The 19370-nt window shown below is 43.1% G+C and overlaps 1 non-coding gene across 1 annotated transcript; it reads right to left on the bottom strand.

Annotated features, from left to right (window-relative positions):
• Positions 1 to 5862: 5862 nt before the first annotated feature.
• On the bottom strand, positions 5863 to 5966 carry LOC144756901 (U6 spliceosomal RNA). The gene has a single exon (XR_013595389.1). It is a non-coding gene; the product is annotated as a U6 spliceosomal RNA (small nuclear RNA).
• Positions 5967 to 19370: the final 13404 nt, after the last annotated feature.

Raw genomic sequence — 19370 nt, 5'->3', positions numbered from 1 at the left:
ATTGCACTCTATATTATGAGGTGGCTAGCTTGCTTTAACGCTGACATCGGTTTTTGTTTTATCTCTTGTTGTTTTTATTGTTTTTAGCATTTTCACCGAGGCATAGGCTTGAGATGAAAATTATTCATGCTTTTGGACTATATTGATCCTTTCGAATCTTTGATATACAGCTTCCCATCTAAATGAGGTACTCTACCCGCTTTATTGAGATTATGTATATATTTCGTAGTTCATGATTTCGTGCCTTTTAGAGACTTGCCTCATTGGATATTGTTAAATGTGAGGTATGAATATATTACTTACATAGATATATATATGTCTTTACAGGGAGAGTGATCTTGATCCCTGATTTATTAGTTGCCCTGCCAATATACTATCATCAGACATTTGGCTAGCTGATGTGGAGAGATTGTTTCCTCCGTTGACCCACCCATGAAATTGGTGGGTACCCACATTTCATTATTATTTCCATTTTCTGAATGGATGGCGAGTGATTGGTGGATTTGTTCGACAACGAGTCAATTTATTTGACAATAGCACCTTGATTGAAACCGAGAATGGAATGAGCCAAATTGTAATTTTGACTAGGCTGTGTATTTTTAGATTCAAATCACAGTGCATTCTTGATGTTAGTATTTTGCATGCAATGTTAAATTGTATAATGTATCTGTTTTTACAGTGAGGGGTCGCAATTTTAACATGTTTTATTATTGTTTTTAGATTAATCGTGGGGAGATTTAGAAAATTGAATTGTTAGTCTGAGGAAGGTGGGAAACATCATATGCCACCGAAACGCGTTGCTTCTGTTTCTATCAACTGTTTAACAACATCATTCTTGGTTTTAAAGAGGACTCACGGGAAATTTGTTATTACATCTGGTGCTAAATACAAGTATCAACGTGTACATTATATACTATGTAAAGCACCTATATGAGATTGGCTTCTAAAGTGTGGACCTTCTTTAACCAAGTTACTCTCTTTTAAACATTTGTTTTAGTTGTGTATTTATTGTGTTTATATACATTATATGTGTTTTTCTCTATGTCTGTAATTTGTTGTCCCCTGACAAATAAGTGTGTGTGTATATATATTTTTTATTCATGATATGAGATTTCTGAAGAAGCTTACATTTTTTAATATAGAATAATAAAAAGATTTATGACTTTTTTGACATTATTTTCTTGAGTTCCTATTGGTGCTATTTGAGCGTGGATTGATTGGTAATGAGATTTGTGTGAAGCGTGCATATTAAAGAGAACCCAAAGGGATCCTTTGTTTTCAGTCCAGGAGTTACATAGATGACATCATCTGCCTGTGGTCTGGTACTGAGAAAGCCCTCCCCGAATACTTTGTTTCTAAATGACAATCCCTATAATGTTAGGCTAACCATGGACTATCACAAAGAGAAAATGGATTATCTGGACCTCCATTTTGACATCAAAGATGGGATGGTACACAGCACTCTATTTCGCAAAGGGACTGCCTGTAATGGAGTGTTGCACGCTTCCAGTGCACATGCCCAATCAGTGATGAAAAACATCCCCTTTGGGGAAATCGTGAGCGTCACGCGAATCTGCAGTGAAAAAGACACATTTAAAACCAATATTTTGGAGACTAAAATACGATTCCAGGCAAGGGGATATGATAAGAGTGTTATAAACAAGCCTCAGAATAGGATGCATCAATTGGATAAGGCAACCACGCGTATGAGTAATCCAACGGTCCTGACAACACATATGCAAAATAGAACTCCGAGATTTGTAACAAAGTACACCAACTATAGTGACAGAATCTTCAAACTTTTTAAAAGGAATTGCCACTTACTGATGGAGGTTCCAAGCCTGCAGAGTAGTCTGATGACAAGTCCCTCTATCACTTGCAGAAGAGGTATAACATTGAGGAACGATCTGTGCCCCAGTTATGTCATGTCCACTAGGCACAAGGATACCTGGCTTCCACCGAAGCCCTGTGAATGTTGTACATGTAACTCTTGTAACATCTGCACCCACGGTATGCATAAAATCAAAAACTTTGGTTACAATAGTCAACATAGATACAAAATTGAACAATTTATTAACTGCAATTCAAACTTTGTTGTGAGCTGCAGGTGTGATAGGATATATGTGGGCAATAAAACATGATGTCTCAAACTCCGTATTCAGGAACATCGTAGAGCCATCAACAATGGTGGCTCGAGATACCCCTTGGTGGAACATTTTAGACAGGTCCACTCTGAGGACCGTAATTTTTGGTGTCATGGTATTGACCAAATTAATTCTGGGGCCAGAGGGTGGGGACAAGGAATTGTTGTTGAGACAAAGGGAGGCCAAATGGATTTGTCGATTACAGGTGATTGCCCCCAGACACAATACGGATAATGAACTGCATAATTTCCTTGGCTAATCGGCCTATTTTGGGTATGCGTTCCACTTCATGCTGTGTGTTTTGTTAACTAGGTGTTGATTATCACACTAATACCTTTCAATGGTGCTGCATACCCAGTTTTGCTTTAAATTATGACTACCCTTCCTCATACTTGATAAGGTTGCATTAGCTTATTTAACTTTATGTTTGATAAAATCGCATATCTAGACTTGCTTCATATTATGACTGCCCTTCACCAGATGTGATAAGGATTCAATAATGTAATCGACTTCCTGTTTGATCAAATTGCATATATGTGTACTAGAGAAGTTGCATCAAAATAGCCTCGGCATAATAAGTGAGAGGTATACGTAACATATACCCTAGTTTTGCTACGGCGTTATAGCTCTTTTTTTGCATTATAACCACTTCCTTAAAGGATTAGGCCACACTTGGCCGATATGTGATCTGGGTAAGGATTAGGATTAGGACATATTCGTGTGAGGGGCAAAGCAAAGATATTTGACAAGCGACTTTTAAATAACTGGACAATTTATGGGGGAAAAAATGCGATGACCCGGGTATGCTGTGTCACTAACTGAAAGATGAGGCATTCTGGTTTATTATTCTTTTTAATGTTGATTTTCACTCTTTGTTTGTTTTGGAATTAGCATTCATCTGGAAGGGCTTTGATACACATAAGCCCCTTATGATTTTGGATAACATTGTGGATACAACTCCTTTAAGGCATCCTTATGCTGAATTTGAATTGCTAAGAACTTCGAAATACACAGAATAACACTTATGATTTTGGTAATACTTGATGTTAACTACTAGTATTTGTTTGTAACACGGAATATGTGGTAAAGATAACACTGATGGGTCAATTCCCATCTAGAAGTGGATGTTTAAAGATGGCCAATACATTTCTCATAGATGCCCCTCATAAATTTGGATAACATTGCGGACACTTGCTCATTAAGGTATATTTATGTTGAGTTTGAATTGCTTAGAACTTTGAAATACATAGAAAAATGTTTACGATTTGGTAATACTTGATGTTAGGTAATAGTATTTGTTTTAACCCGGAATATATGGTAGAGAGAACATTGATGGGTCCTTTCCTATCTAGAAGTGTATGTTTAAAGATGGCTGACCTATTTCACGAGGACATTTCATAGCATGATTGCCTGGCTTACGGCCGTTAAGTCATTCTGGAATTCTGGGCACCTGACACTATGATTGGATACAACTTAAGTCTCCGTAGGGTGGAGTTTTTTTTTTTAAAAGGAGGCAGTCCAACGCGCACTCTTACGGACTGAGATGAGATTGTGAAGTTTGTTCCTTAGCATGGTAAGTGCGTCTTGATTTTAACAATGTCAGAACATTAGGATCGGATGGAGGGTCATAATAGGGCTCTTTAATGCTAGTATTTTAACATTATCGAGACTGAGTAATGCGCTATTCAGTGTGTTAGTCAGCTGGACGAAAACGGTCTGGATTCACTATTGTAGGAACTATACATTTTGAGAGGGGGCTGGAGTGGTGCTCCTTAAACGTTAGTGCAATAGTCTGTGTAGTCCTGGCTTTGGGGTTTGTTAATAGTGGTGATGGGAACGTGGGACCGCAACAAGGCTACTAATAAGGCAGGATGGATGGATGCCCTATTCGGACATATGAGAATGAATGGATTAAAAGGGAATTCACTGTTGGATATTTTGAAACGCGATTGCAATGGAATACGTTTGTATTAAAACCTGGAATCTAAACAGTGATTAATAGGATGACAACATTGTTAAAAAATGGGGGAAATTAACACACAATAGGGAGTGATTTGCTCTTGCAAATGACAGCGTTTTCTCTAAATATGTGATGGGGTAATGCTAGGTTCATATCGGTTTGAAATGATCTAATGTGGCAAAGAGGAGACTCTATATGGAATCAAGGAAAAGGTGCGTGCTAAACTATAAGATAATATTAATATAAGCGTGACTGGGGACTACTGGCTTCATGTCTGGCGCATTACCTCGCATGCTATGCTCTTTTTGATAATTACCATTATATTGGTCACAGATGTTATTGTTTACACTAGGTAACATTTTCACGCATGTTATGCCTTTTTAGAGAATTACCGAAAAACTAGTCCCAAATGATATTGTTTACACTAGGCAACAAATAGAGGGGCATTGTGTTGCCCCGAGGAAATCCATTCTTGCCAGCATATTCGTCTGCATTTAATTTAGAAACTACGCACATTTGCATGATATTATGGTGTGACATAATGATGATGTTACCCTAAGGTGGGTAGATGGTATTGGTATTTTTTGATTTCCCTGGGTTTTACAATTTCCATAATATTATTCGCCAATTGGTGTTTTATTGATTTGTCTCAATGCAGTCGATTCCCTATTCTTTTTCTATTTTTTATGTGATTACGCTCATGGCTATTGGCCTATCTTACACTCAAACCCCCTCTTTTTAACATTTGTGAGGGTCACACATTCTTGGACCTTTTAGAGATAAGTGTAGAAGGGATGAAGGTTGTCTTTTCTCCTCTCTTTACGTCTCCCATGGGTGTTAGCCCATGGATATTAATGTTTTATACTGTGGTTTTAAATATGGTCAACCTTCATTCACATATGTATTCTTGGCTCTCGTTTCCGTCATTTAATTATGATTGTGTTTCTTTTTCACATCACTGTTTGTTCTTAGAATTATAGTTTTTTGTTTTGTCTCTATATAATAATGTCAAATTGTATTAATGTGTTATCGTCAGATCGATGTCCTTTTTGAGTATAGATCAGTTATACTTGTGGAAGTGGATTAAAATCTTGTTGATGTTTGATATTGTTCTGTGTTTGTCTTATGGTGTCTTGTGCCTTTTTGTTGATGTGTTATTATATAATTTGTTTTCAGCACTGAAGAAGTTTTGATTGTTTACGGAATCAAATGCATTGGCTGGCCCATTTAAATAAATCAAGAAAAGATGATGGAAAAATTAAAAATAAATAATTTTTTCAAATACACCTGAATGGACTTCTTTACCTGGTGCACCTCCACATGCTTTGACAGTCAAATAGAGACTGTTTTTAAAGGTTTATACCCAGTGGTAGGCTGGCTAGCCGGGAGGGTTATCATCGAACCAATCATAGTTGTTTACAAAGAGCATGAATGAGCTAAAAATAGATATTAAATCCAGAGTTGTTGTTCGGAGCAGGCCACAAAATTCTTTTTGGCTGGTGCCCCCAAAATCCTTAAGATGTTCCTGCCCAAAAAAGGAGAGCCTGCAACACTTCACCCATTTGGGGTTCCGATAGGTCTGTTTCCCGATCCAGCCATATGAATTGCACCACAGCTCCATACGTGAAGAAGTGAGCCTCTGATAGCCGTTATTCTAATATCGCCAGGCTCTTTTTTTCCCTTTCTCATTACATTTATTTAACCCTGAACCTTACATCAGATAGTTCATATTCTTTGAGGAAAACGAGAGGAGCAATAAAAAATATCAAACACTTCACGAATTTGCATGTCATTGTTGCGATGGGACCATGCTAATCTTCTCTGTATCGTTCCAATCTTAGTATATGTGGCTCTGATGCAAGCAGAGGCGTGGCCATATTTCCCCATCCTCATAGCAGTCACCTATGGTAAGTTCCCCAGTGTCTGTCCAGTCTCCCATTCTGATAGCTGTAAATATCCCAGGCCAATCAGCGGCAAGGTTGGGGCATATATTGGACTTTGTGGAGTTTTCTTAACAAACCTCCTCCAACATTGCTTTGTTTTCCTCACAGGGTCTTCTTTAGAGGGACCAACCAGAAGTAAGACCAGTGCTCCCTCTTGTTGTGGGATGCCTACTACTCCTATGTCCTCCAACTACAGCCCATGGAGCCTTCTGGCCATGCATGGTTAGTGCAGTCAGACAGTATAATTTCTAATCAAGAGCCCCCTTCTTTGGTGGGATGCTGCAGTTTTCATAAGGACATTCTTATCCTGTCCCCCACACCATCCCAGATTAACTCTCTTTGTTAAATGTTCAGTGCCTTAAACCAATTCAGAGGGATTCGGATAGGGAGATTAGCTCAATAATACAACACTCTTGGGGGCACGTCCAACTGCCGTACATGGCGGCCGCAGCTTGAACAAGCTTTGGCAGTCCTCTGTCGATCTGCCCCAAAATGTCTCATCCAACATCCGCTGAATGCCATTGCAATGCTCCATGCAGCTTGAAGATCACCCCAAGAGGCCGGGAGGACCCCAACGCCACAAAACTAATGGATTGAGGAGAGGCCAAAAGCTGCGGCCCGTGCGTGGTGACACAACCCAAGCTAGAATGGGGAGAGGCCTGCGGGTCATCGTGGAGAAGTATTACAACGCTGTCCTCATGTGCAGCTGAAGATAACAACAGCGGACGGGCAGTGAGGGACAGTGCAAAACTATCCATCCCCTTGACCCGGGCGCGGGGTACAGGGCCTTCGAGGCATGCCAGCGATGAGGCCGGCGTCGGCGAGGAGAGTGAGGGCTGATCAAGGCGGGACTCAATGCAGTGACTGAGCCATGGGGTGGTGTGGTGCTGGCCCGATTGCCCCTCCTGCCACACTGGGGCGGAGGACCACCAGAGTCCAGCAGAAGGCTGTGGGCGTTAGTGGACCGACCCATTCTTGAGATAAACGGAGCCCGCTAAGGAGCAGGAGAGGCCCTGGAAATCGATTTAGGGCTCTCTCCAGCGGTGACGGCTGGAATTGGAACTCTTGTGGCCAGGGCCCCTCCTGGACAGGCAACTCTAAGAGGCCTGGGCCTGACTGCACACCCCAGCGATTATTCCTGGTCTTCCCCCCTCCCTCAAGGACAAACAGAGGGGGCACCCATAACTGCTTGTTACAAATCAACTGCACGCAGAAGCAGCAGTCAAGGACCACTATAAGTGCTGACTGGGCCAGTTAGCGGAACCATGGATCCTGTAGTCCCTCTCAATGGAAGTGTGGCTGCTGCGGGGCACAACCAAGAACCTGAGAATGACCGGCGGAGGTGGGAAACCCAACAGGCCGCAGGAGTGCCTACCAGCACACAGGTAGGCAGCAGCAAGTACTAACCTTCGCCCAACTGAGACTCAGACACACGTATGGTGCAACACCACACTGGTCTACAAGACATAACAGTGACAACAAAGTCCAGGGGCAGAGGCTCCAAGTCGGCCCACCAGACCAAAGTGGAGAAGTATGCCCACTCAAGAACAGAGCTACCGGCGGAGACACAGCCCTCCCCGGCAGCTCAAGACTCCCTAGCCCTAGCAATACAAGGTGTCAAAGCGGCTTTGGCGGGCAAAAGCCCATAACAACAGAAGTCACACTAATGCACGCAGATCTGCGAAACGTAGGCACACGAATGAAAGATGCGGAAGACTCCATAACCATGCTAAAAACAGACACTAAGACACTGCAGGCCCAAGTTGGGGAGATAAGGGGCGCTGTAACGACTTTGCAGGCGAAGATGGGAGATTCGGAGGGTGATCTTGACGCATAATTGGAGTTCCAAAGTGCGCAGTAGGCCTGTAAGTGGATCTTTTTGTGGAAGAGCTTGTTCTAAAGCACCTACAGCCTAAGGGACTGTCTAACTATTTCTGAGTGCAGGGGGCCCATCGGGTCAAAGCCCTGCCGCGGCTGAGCCCGTCCCAGGGTCCCATCATAGCTTGCATCTTCAATTATAGGGATCAAGACAAAATCCTACAGACAGCACAGAGTGCGCCACCGGCCAAATGGGATAACAACGTTCTCACCTTCTTCCCTGACTTTACTCTACGAGAGAAACAAATGTGTCATTCCTTTATAGAGGTCAAAAAAGTCCTGAGGGATCGGAACCAGAAGTGCAAAATGCTCTTTCCAGCTAAGCTACGGGTGGTGGCCAAGGACAAGACGTGGTTCTTTGAAACCCCTGAGGAGGTGTGGAGCTGGTTGGATGGCTGGAGACGGGTCCACAACAAGAAATCCTGTACAAAAAGACTCCAGTGTGGGCCCAGTCTAAAAGTCAACAACATGAGAGGAGTGCCACAAGGAGCCAGCGGAGATGAATCGTAGCAGCTGGTGAGTGTACCCTATGCGCCCCCAGGATGGTGACGAAGGACAGTAAACCCCACTGTGAGTCAAGAAGAACCTGGCCTCGTAGGGCACCTGGAAAAGATGGCCCAGCTTGTCCGGTCCTCAGAGATGACCATTTTGGCAAAAAAGTAGTAACAATATGGGGACTGGAAGTATGTACATTGATTAGTAGGAAATTTAGCCATACGACCTGGGAGTGGTGGTGGTGGAGTGCGGATTCAGTATGGATTCAGTATCATGCCTCCCACATTTTAAGTTACATGATGGGGTTCAAAGGCACTCTGCATAGTTGGGGTGCTAGCCGTTGGAAATCTGCCGTACAGGGAGGCAGGGGGGGCACATTAGGGGTAATTGTGTTTTATGTGTTGATGGTGTTTCGAGTAGCAGTGACATCTTCTGTGGTATGCACATTCCAACAGGGTAGTATGGTTTTTCCTCGCCTAGGCAAAGAGAATATGGAGCTGTCGGTGAGCCTTGGGGAAGTCACCCGGGTGGATAGGCTGAAGACTCTCCATGGGATCCAAAACCATTTTTAAACTGCTCTCTTGGAATGTAAACAGACTGGGAGATAAAATAAAGGGGGGAGTGGTCCTGCAACATTTGAAAAGACACACACCGGACGTAGTCCTGCTTCAGGGGACACACCTCCAGGGTACAATACAGGGTGCCATGAATAGATAGGGATATAAGATGGTAGTGAACGTGGGTACACTTGAGACTCTAGAGGGGTGGAGATTCTACTCCAAATTTGTTGCCATTTATAGCACAACAAGTCACACTTGACACACATGGGCGTTATGGGCAGTCAATATTCTTTTCACTCTGGAGCACACAGTAGTCTATCTTGTATACACTATATTCTTACACTGACGCATCAGCTCCCCAGTTTCCATGAGGCGTATCACTTAGTCCGGGGCACCTCAGACCACTCCCCAGTGGGTGACAAATAGACAAAACCCCCCCCGGGCCAGGAATGTATGGGAGGCATTAACTCCTGGTATCTCAAAATACCCCATATCCCTGTGAAACATCTGGAAACCACAGACCACTACATAGCAAAAAACGAGGGAGAGGTGGACTCGGACATAGTGCTGTGGGAGGCTTACAAATCAGTCATTAGGGGTCAGGGTATCTCATTGGTGTCTGGCCCCAAGAAGGAACAATGATCAAACCTAGAAGCGCTGGAGCAAGAGATCCTGGATCTCGAGGCCCTCTTGATTTCAGAAACTGACCAGTCGACACGACACCAGCTGACTTTGAAAGAAAGGGAATATAGGGAAGTGGCAGACGAGGCAGTTAAGAGTCGGCATCATGCAACACAACACCACCTTCAATGAAGTGGGATATAGAGCGGGTAAGCAGTTAGCATGGTTGGACAGAAAAGAAGCAATGTTCAGATGGGTGTTTGAGGTTAAGGGGCCTGATGGGACTGATATAAAGGATTGACAGGGCATAGCAGCTGCATTCACAGATTATTGCGAGAGGCTGTTAACCCCGTCCTCCACAGCCACCATTGAGGAGATGAGGGAACCGCTGGCTGACTTTAGCGTGCCTAGTCTTACTGAGGAGGACAGAGACCTTCTCGAACACAAACTCTCGGACAGTGAAATCGTCCAGGCTATTCGGAGCCTAAGTCCTGGGATGGCATGGGGCCCGAACGGCCTGCCCAATGAACATTACCGACTGACAGCCACAAAAAAGCGCCCCTTCTGCTAAAAATGTTACAGGAGGGTTCTGATATAGGGTGTCTGCCATGAGATCAAAGGATAGCGAACATCGCGTTGATTCATAAGTAAGGGAAACCAACAGAGGAATGTGCCTCGTACAGACCGATATCGCTATCAAATGCAGAAGTTAAAATACTGGCAAAATGATTGGCCACCAGTTTGATCCAAGTTATACGATCATTGATACACCCTGATCAATCTGGCATCATGGCAGGTACCATGATCAATCTGGCATCATGGCAGGTACAAGCACCGCGCTCAAGCTGCAATGCTAGCATCGAGTGTTGGGCAGGGCAACTGGCATTTTGAAAGACGACGCTGTAGTATTACTAGACACGCGAATGGCCTTTGACACTGTGGAGTGGCCGTTCATGTTCATGTTAGAAGTCTTGGACATGAACAACAAAAAGAATGTCTGAGGGTCAAAGTGAAATACTAATGTGTGTGATGGAAGGTACAATAAGAATAGGTTGGATGAAAGTGCAATTTATGCTACAAAACAACACAATCCCACAATTGGGAAAAAGTGCCCATCAGTACCCAAACGGTTCCGCCCTAGTCATCATCTGGGATCTCCTTACCCAGGAGAAAGTTTTTATGTATGTTAGAGTCAGTTAATGTTGTTGTGACTTTATAAACTGACTGTGGATGATACATAAATAAAGTATGTGATGAGTGGAACCAAAAATAGTTATTATTATAGTAAATATGGGTAACTGTTTTGCAGTGCTCAAAATGTGAGTAAACAAACGTGTGGTGTGATAAAATCAGGTAGAGATTGAGTCGAAAGGAATCAATTTTAATGGTTTCTCTCACCTCTCCCAATGTTAAAAATTGTAGAAATGTGAATTAACTGGCAGATTTAACAAAATATTCGCCTGCAAGTAGGGTCGTGTAAAGAAGAGGGGGTTTACCCAAACATAGTCACTGGGACCTGGGTTGTATAAGTACTGAGAGGAGGGGGTCCCAGTGTCGTGGAACGTTAATTAAGAATTCTAATCAATTCATAAAACAAATGAATGCATCCACAGTGTTTTATTCACAATGGGATGGGGTATACTTCATATACAAACAATTTTTATCAAAACTTTCTGGACGGTTGTGCAGTGCCCCAAGGGGAAGGAGGAAGGAAGGTGGTCAAGTGAGGATATAGTGATGGGAGGGAATAGGTGACAGTAAAATCAGCAAATTCACTACAGAATATTGGTTAGATATACTCAAAACCAAACAAAGACCAATGGTTCAAAATTAGAATTAACGAAATGTTATCCTTCACATAACACAATAAATGTAAATATGATGGCGTGAAGTTAACAATCAAGCAAAGTGTTGTCGACGTTTCGACCCTCTAAGTTTAGCAGGAATTAATTGTGCCCTTGCTGTGGGGTCTTCATCAGGACATATTGCGGGGCCAGCAACCTAGTTTATAAAAATACATAATGGAAACATTGTAATTCATAATCATGGAATGTATCTCATATTGCATTGTCATAGCACATGAATCTAAAAATGCACACAGACGAAACCACATTTGAGAGTTTTGGACTCTTATTAATAGTACCTTGATGAGGTAACTACATCCCTGACATTACTAGTAACATTGATGTTATGGTGACCGTTGAGATCTATATATTGGCACCATACATGTGTTGCGTTGGGAACACCAACTTTCATCGAACCATGACGCAATACTTTTGGAGGGAGAATTTCGGATTAGTAAAGGTATGGCTTGTAGTAAGAATTTTATTGCCAGTTGGGCCGAGGTCTAAAACAAGATAGGGAAGTAAAACATATACCTTGGTTGTATATTTGATAAGAACTGATGGTTGGGAACGGTGGCCGCTGAGAGATTCTTGCCATCCAGTGTATCTGCAATGGTATACAAAAACGAACACAAAATACACACTGGGGGTCATTACTGGGGGACCGAATAACTTAAATAATGACGGTGGCTCACCTACCCGGAATCACATGCGGGATATCTTTGTAGCCATGGGTACGACAAATCACGCGATCTGCAAGTAAATGAATAAATAAATCATGGAGTTGTTCGCTCCGCCACAGCCACATAGGGTTAGCTAAAGAGCGAGAAGGCTTACCCACTAAAGAACAAATCGTGGCACCGTGGAAAAACGAGTGTGAGCAATCCGTAGTCAGGGGAGCCGGATGAGTCTCGATGGAGACGCCGTGCGATTACTTTGCAGCGACCAACGTGCACAGAGTCTGTAATATAAATGGAAGGGAGGGGACACCGTTAGATGTACCCAACCTGATGGATTGCATTCGTTCAGGGGGGACGGGGAAGAAGTGGCGGAATGACCGAAAAGAGCACTTACTTGTAGCCGAATGATTCGGGCTGAGAACGGAGACGCCATGCAATTACTTGTCAGCGACCCATGTGCACTGAGTCTGAAATGTAAATAGAGTGAAGGGGACCGTTAGAAGTGCCCAACCTGATGGATTGCGTATGTTGAGGGGGAACAGGGGAGAGGTGGCGAAATGACCATCTAAAGCACTTAGTAGGAGCCGAGTGAATCAGGCTGAGAACGCCGCTCTGAACAGCTGGGGCGAGCCACGTTTCCTGCTTGTAAAGTAACTATGGAAACCTTACCACGTGGTTTCGAATTGGGGAATGAAAGTAAAAGACGGACCAAGCTATTGTTTAGCGGTGTCACATAGTTATTGTTGAAGAAAAATACGGACACTTAATTAATGGTTTGGTAATCTGACAAAAAATTGTCAAATGTCAACACATTTAATTAGCCAGGGTGGACACCTATTTAAAAAGACGTGCCAGCTTGGATGGCATTCCCTTTCACTATAAATTGGTGGGAAACTAGCCATTCAATAACTCTAGTCGAAACTAGGTACAGCAACGGAGAGGGTGGCTCTGACATAGGGACAATTACAAGAATTCCACCTGATTGTCGAAGTGTTAGGATGCCGTACATACACCAACGAGGTAGAGGCTGACGTAGTTGGTGAAATTAAAGATATTGTCAATTAATCATAGGTGGCATGCCAATTACAAAAAGATAAGAACAGATCAAAAGGCGTACCTCCAACATCGGGGTAAAGGCCACTTCAACAATTGGTAATGGCACTGTGAAACATGGCGTACCTCTCACATGAGGGTAAAGGCCAAATAATAACACAGTGTGTATTAGAGACATATTTACAGTATGGTGGCTAATTGTGAAAACAAGCTGTCATGTTCATTTAGGCCTGTGTCAATGGAATCAAAAAAGAACATCCACTTTAATTCACGTATATTGAGGATACTAGTGATGTCACCACCCCGGGGGCCCAGTATAGTTTTTTCAATTACCACCCACCGAAGACTCTCCGGGGGGTGTCCTACTGTTTTGAAATGGTCAACTAAAGGAGCCCCCTGGACCTCGCATCGAATTCTACTCATGTGCTGGAGTATTCCTGCTTTTGCTTTTTGTTGTGTTTGCCCAATGTAGATCAGTTGACATGGGCAAATTATGGCATAGATGATGTTCATGGAATTGCAGTTGCTGTGAGACTTCAACACAATTTTACGTTGGTGGTGCTGGAATTCCTTTACTTGGAGCGTCGTTTCACAAGCCCTACAGTTGCCACACCTGAAGTGGCCCACTACGGGGGGCAGGTCCCACAAGGATGTGATAGTAGGCTCATCCGGAGAGGTCAAAAATGACCGTACCACGTAGTTCCTGATACATTTGGCTTTTCGAAAGGCATGTAGCGGTGTTGTGAGTTGATTAACATCATCCGATATTAATTGCCAATGCCGGTTGATAATGCGTTTGATTTTATTGCTTTTGGTGTTAAAAGTTGTGACGCAAACAATTCGATCTTCCTGTCGATCACCTTTTTGTTTCGGCGACAGTAATTCTTCTCTGGGATAGAACCATGCTCGTTTTCGTGCCTGCTTTACCAACCGTCTGGGATATCCTCGTTGTTGTAATCGGGTGGCCAGGTCATCTGATTCCAGAAAATAATGTTCCTTATTTGAGCAATTTCTGCGGATCCTTAGAAATTGCCCGAAGGGCAGATTATCTCGAAGTGCTCGTGGGTGATGGCTTTGGTATTGCAAAAGCGAGTTTCTTTCGGCTGGCTTCCGATATAACGTAGTCAGTAATTTTCCTGATTGTTCGTAGATGGTGACATCTAAGAAGTTAATAGATTGATGGTCAGATTGAATCGTGAATTTCAAGTGTGGAGATTGATCATTCAGCCATGTAAAGAAGGAGGATAGTTCATCAGAGTTACCATTCCAAATAAGAAGAATATCGTCAATGTAGCGCACCCAGAGACTCAGCTGGTCTCTGAATGGATTGACCTGATTCAGGATGGTATCTTCCTCAAAGGCCGCCATATAAAGTATTGCCACGTCCGGTGCAAAGGGAGCCCCCATTGCTACTCCGGATATCTGGAGATAGAACTTTGTTTTAAAGAAAAATAAATTCTTAGTCATAGCTATTTTGAGTAGAGCCACAATAAATTCAGATGGAACCTGTATCGGGGCTGGACGTCGTTGTAAACATCGTGATATCACCGCTAGAGCTTCTTGTTGCGGGATACTTGTATATAGTGATACCACATCGCATGTGGCCAATCACTGGTGTTGGGAGTCAAAGGATACGTTTTCAACGATATTAATCGTGTGCATGGTGTCACGTAAGTAGGACGGACAGTTCTCAGCCAGAGGCTTTAGAAAGAAATCAATATATTTGCCCAGTGGCTCCAGAATAGATCCACACCCGGATACGATAGGGCGTCCTGGTGGATTGACCATGTCTTTATGAATTTTCGGAATGGTGTAGATCAGTGTTTCCCAAACTGGGGTCCGCGGCCCCCCAGGGGTCCGTGACACATTCCCAGGGGGTCCGTAGGCAGAAGTTTTAAAAGCACAGCAAAGTTTTCTGTATAATTAGCAGCTTTCCAGTAACAATAAAAGTGTCAAGATAAAGCCAGTGATTAATGTACCTGCTGGAGAGAGATGAGAGTTTTGCTCAGAGGCAGCTTTGACTTAACTAATGTAGCACAGAGGGTTAATATGCCTACTGCAAAGAACCTGTAACATGTATTTTAAAAAGCATTATTTTATGTGCATAGGTCTGTGGTTACAGCTTTTGTCACAGAGATTCTTTTGTTACTTTGTACTTCATAAGTGACAATCGTAATCTAGCAGAGGGACCTATAAACTGTCATCAAAGAGCTGCTTGCAAACTGATTGGTACCAATTAATTACTTATGTTTTTTCCCAGTCATTCATTAACCTGATGCTGCTAAAAAGCCTTGTACTGCGAAATAAAAACAATTTAAAAGTTAGTCACGGAGATGCAGCACCAACCTTCCCATTAAATGTTTTCCTTTTTTGCAAATTCCTTCAATATAAAATACTAAGGGCCAGATGTACGACCTGTTTTTATATGCGCAAACGGGTTCGTGAACCCGTTTGCGCATGCAAAAACCTATTGGGCCATACATAGCCTATTTTGCGAGTCGCAATTTTTTTGCGACTCGCTAAATAGGTTTTGCGACTTGCTATTTGGAAGGGGCAATTGCGGTCGCAAAATAATCGCAATTACCACCTACTTCAAGTAGATGGTAAATTCAAGTCCCCAGGGGACCCATTCCCCTTTGCACATGCATGGAAAATTATTTTTTAAGGGCAGGCAGTGGTCCCAGGACCACTGCTTGCCCTTAAAAAATTAAACGAAAACGTTTCATTTTCTTTTTTTTTAAATGCATGTAAACGGGCTGCATTTTAAAAAAAACTGCTTCATTTAAAAGCAGTCCCAGACATGGTGGTCTGCTGAGCCCAGCAGGCCACCATCCCAGGTAGGGCTGGCATTCCCAATGGGGTCGCAAATTACGAAAGGTTCATTAATATTAATGAGCCTCGCAATTTGCCACCCCATTGGGAATCCCAAACAGTGTTAAATACACTGTTGTACATTTCACGCCAATTGCGAGGTACTAAATGAAATGGTCGTACATCTGGCCCCAAAATCCTTAGTAATTTGAGTATTTGTTTTGTGTGCACATGTGTGTTTTTTTTCGAATTACTGTTTAAATATCTGAAATTTAAATCATACAAATTGCTTGGGGGTCCCCGGCTTCCAGTGTTGACTCAATGGGGGTCCTCAGGAGTCAAAAGTTTGGGAACCACTGGTGTAGATGGTAGCCAAGCGAGGATGTTTGGCATTCAAGAAATGAAACTCATTCTCAGTCAGAAATCCTTGGTCAAGTCCAGCCTGTGTGAGCTCCAAAATTTCAAGGGCAATTGCTTTGGACGGATCAGCCCGCAGCATTCTGTAGCTGGTACCATCATTGAGTTGGCGGAAAATCTCGGCTTCATAGGTGGACAGATCTTGAACAACAATTGCCCCACCCTTGTCTGCAGGTTTAATCACAACTTGGGTGTTCTTGGCTAGTGTATGCAAGGCCGACATCTCCAATTTACTTGTGTTGTATCTAATATAGGCTTTATCTCGCAAAAGTTCTTGTACGTCCCTCCACACTACAGCTTCGTACGCTAGGATTTTGTTTGACATAGTGCTTGCGTACGGAACAAAGGTCGATGGTAATCTCAAACCTGTCAGAGACTAATTGATTCGTGGTTCCGAGTTGCGGAAAAAATATTTGAGCCGGATTTTGCGGAAAAATTTGAAAAGTTCAGTGCGGACAGTGAAATTGTCAGGTTTGTTGGTTGGGACATATGATAAACCCTTGCTCAGTACCTTAAGTTCATCATTACTCAAAGTTAGTTGAGATATATTCACAACAGGATTGGGGGTCTCTAGGGTATCTACCACCGGTGGGTTTTGTTGCGGGTGACTCTTTCTCCGTGTTGCTCCGGCTGGAAACGGACTTGTTTCTGAAGTTGGCCATGCCCTCCATCCCAATTGTTCGGGTTCTGCTGAGCGCCACGTTGCTGTCCCCTCTGCCAATTGTTGCCCCTGCCGCGAGGAGGGCGCCATGACCCTTGGCGTTGTCCTAAAAAAGGAGGAGGAGGATTAGATTGGTGTTGCTGGTAGCCGTAGTCGGAGTAATTATAAGAGTTGTAAGGCCCTGCTTGTTCTTGGTCGCCTTCTGAACTATAGGACGAGTCAGAGAAGGTTGGATAATACCGTCTTCCCCTGTAGGACCCACGTCCTCGGTTTGTGAAACGACCCTGACTGTCCTGGCGGAAGTAATCCTCCTGCAGGTACGGGTACGTTTTCTTCTTATCGTACAACCGTACGTCCCGGGCCAATTTCTCCAATTTGCGGTTCTGGGTAGTTAGGTCAAAGTCCTTAAGGGATGCCTCGAGATTATTTAATGTTTCTTTGGCACTGGCAAAGTTGGCATCCGCCGATATTTCAGCTTTGAGTGACTTGATTTCCGCAGCGATGAGTAAGACTTGTTCAGCAGCAGTTTCAACACCAAGGACCATCCAATGGCGAGAGCAGTTGTTAGAGATGTGGCTAAACCCTTCTTTGAATTTTGGTACTTCCACAAAGATGGCCGGTTCTATCTTGATTTGCAAGCCTACTGGTATTATGTTCTCCTTGAGATATCTTGTTAGTAGATGGCCATGCCAGCGAGTTCGAACCAGTTTCTTCTCCAAACGCTCCAATCGTGAGATTTTATCCTTTAGGGTGAAGTCAATGGTTGGAATATCGGTGGAAAAGAAAATGTTATCGGGATTTTGCAAAAGTTTATCAATGTAATCTTCCGAGTATGAAAGAAGTTCTCTTTCTACCATTGTGTGCTAGGGAAATTAGATTCAATAGGGGAAAGGAACCTCGCAGACCAGCGTCTGCACGAAGTAGTGTAAAGAAGAGGGGGTTTACCCAAACATAGTCACTGGGACCTGGGTTGTATAAGTACTGAGAGGAGGGGGTCCCAGTGTCGTGGAACGTTAATTAAGAATTCTAATCAATTCATAAAACAAATGAATGCATCCACAGTGTTTTATTCACAATGGGATGGGGTATACTTCATATACAAACAATTTTTATCAAAACTTTCTGGACGGTTGTGCAGTGCCCCAAAGGGAAGGAGGAAGTAAGGTGGTCAAGTGAGGATATAGTGATGGGAGGGAATAGGTGACAGTAAAATCAGCAAATTCACTACAGAATATTGGTTAGATATACTCAAAACCAAACAAAGACCAATGGTTCAAAATTAGAATTAACGAAATGTTATCCTTCACATAACACAATAAATGTAAATATGATGGCGTGAAGTTAACAATCAAGCAAAGTGTTGTTGACGTTTCGACCCTCTAAGTTTAGCAGGAATTAATTGTGCCCTTGCTGTGGGGTCTTCATCAGGACATATTGCGGGGCCAGCAACCTAGTTTATAAAAATACATAATGGAAACATTGTAATTCATAATCATGGAATGTATCTCATATTGCATTGTCATAGCACATGAATCTAAAAATGCACACAGACGAAACCACATTTGAGAGTTTTGGACTCTTAATAATAGTACCTTGATGAGGTAACTACATCCCTGACATTACTAGTAACATTGATGTTATGGTGACCGTTGAGATCTATATATTGGCACCATACATGTGTTGCGTTGGGAACACCAACTTTCATCGAACCATGATGCAATACTTTTGGAGGGAGAATTTCGGATTAGAGAAGGTATGGCTTGTAGTAAGAACTTTATTGCCGGTTGGGGCGAGGTCTAAAACAAGATAGGGAAGTAAAACATATACCTTGGTTGTATATTTGATAAGAACTGATGGTTGGGAACGGTGGCCGCCGAGAGATTCTTGCCATCCAGTGTATCTGCAATGGTATACAAAAACTAACACTAAATACACACTGGGGCTCATTACTGGGGGACCGAATAACTTAAATAATGACGGTGGCTCACCTACCCGGAATCACATGCGGGATATCTTAGTAGCCATGGGTACGACAAATCACGCGATCTGCAAGTAAATGAATAAATAAATCATGGAGTTGTTCGCTCCGCCACAGCCACATAGGGTTAGCTGGAGAGCGAGAAGGCTTACCCACTAAAGAACAAATCGTGGCACCGTGGAAAAACGAGTGTGAGCAATCCGTAGTCAGGGGAGCCGGATGAGTCTCGATGGAGACGCCATGCGATTACTTTGCAGCGACCAACGTGCACAGAGTCTGTAATATAAATGGAACGGAGGGGACACCGTTAGATGTACCCAACCTG

This window comes from Lissotriton helveticus, chromosome 5_1 (assembly GCF_964261635.1).
Source record: "Lissotriton helveticus chromosome 5_1, aLisHel1.1, whole genome shotgun sequence".
In the NCBI taxonomy this organism is placed as follows: Eukaryota; Metazoa; Chordata; class Amphibia; order Caudata; family Salamandridae; genus Lissotriton; species Lissotriton helveticus.
The sequence above is the reverse complement of the archived record's forward strand: the minus strand, read 5'-3'. Positions and strand labels throughout refer to the sequence as shown.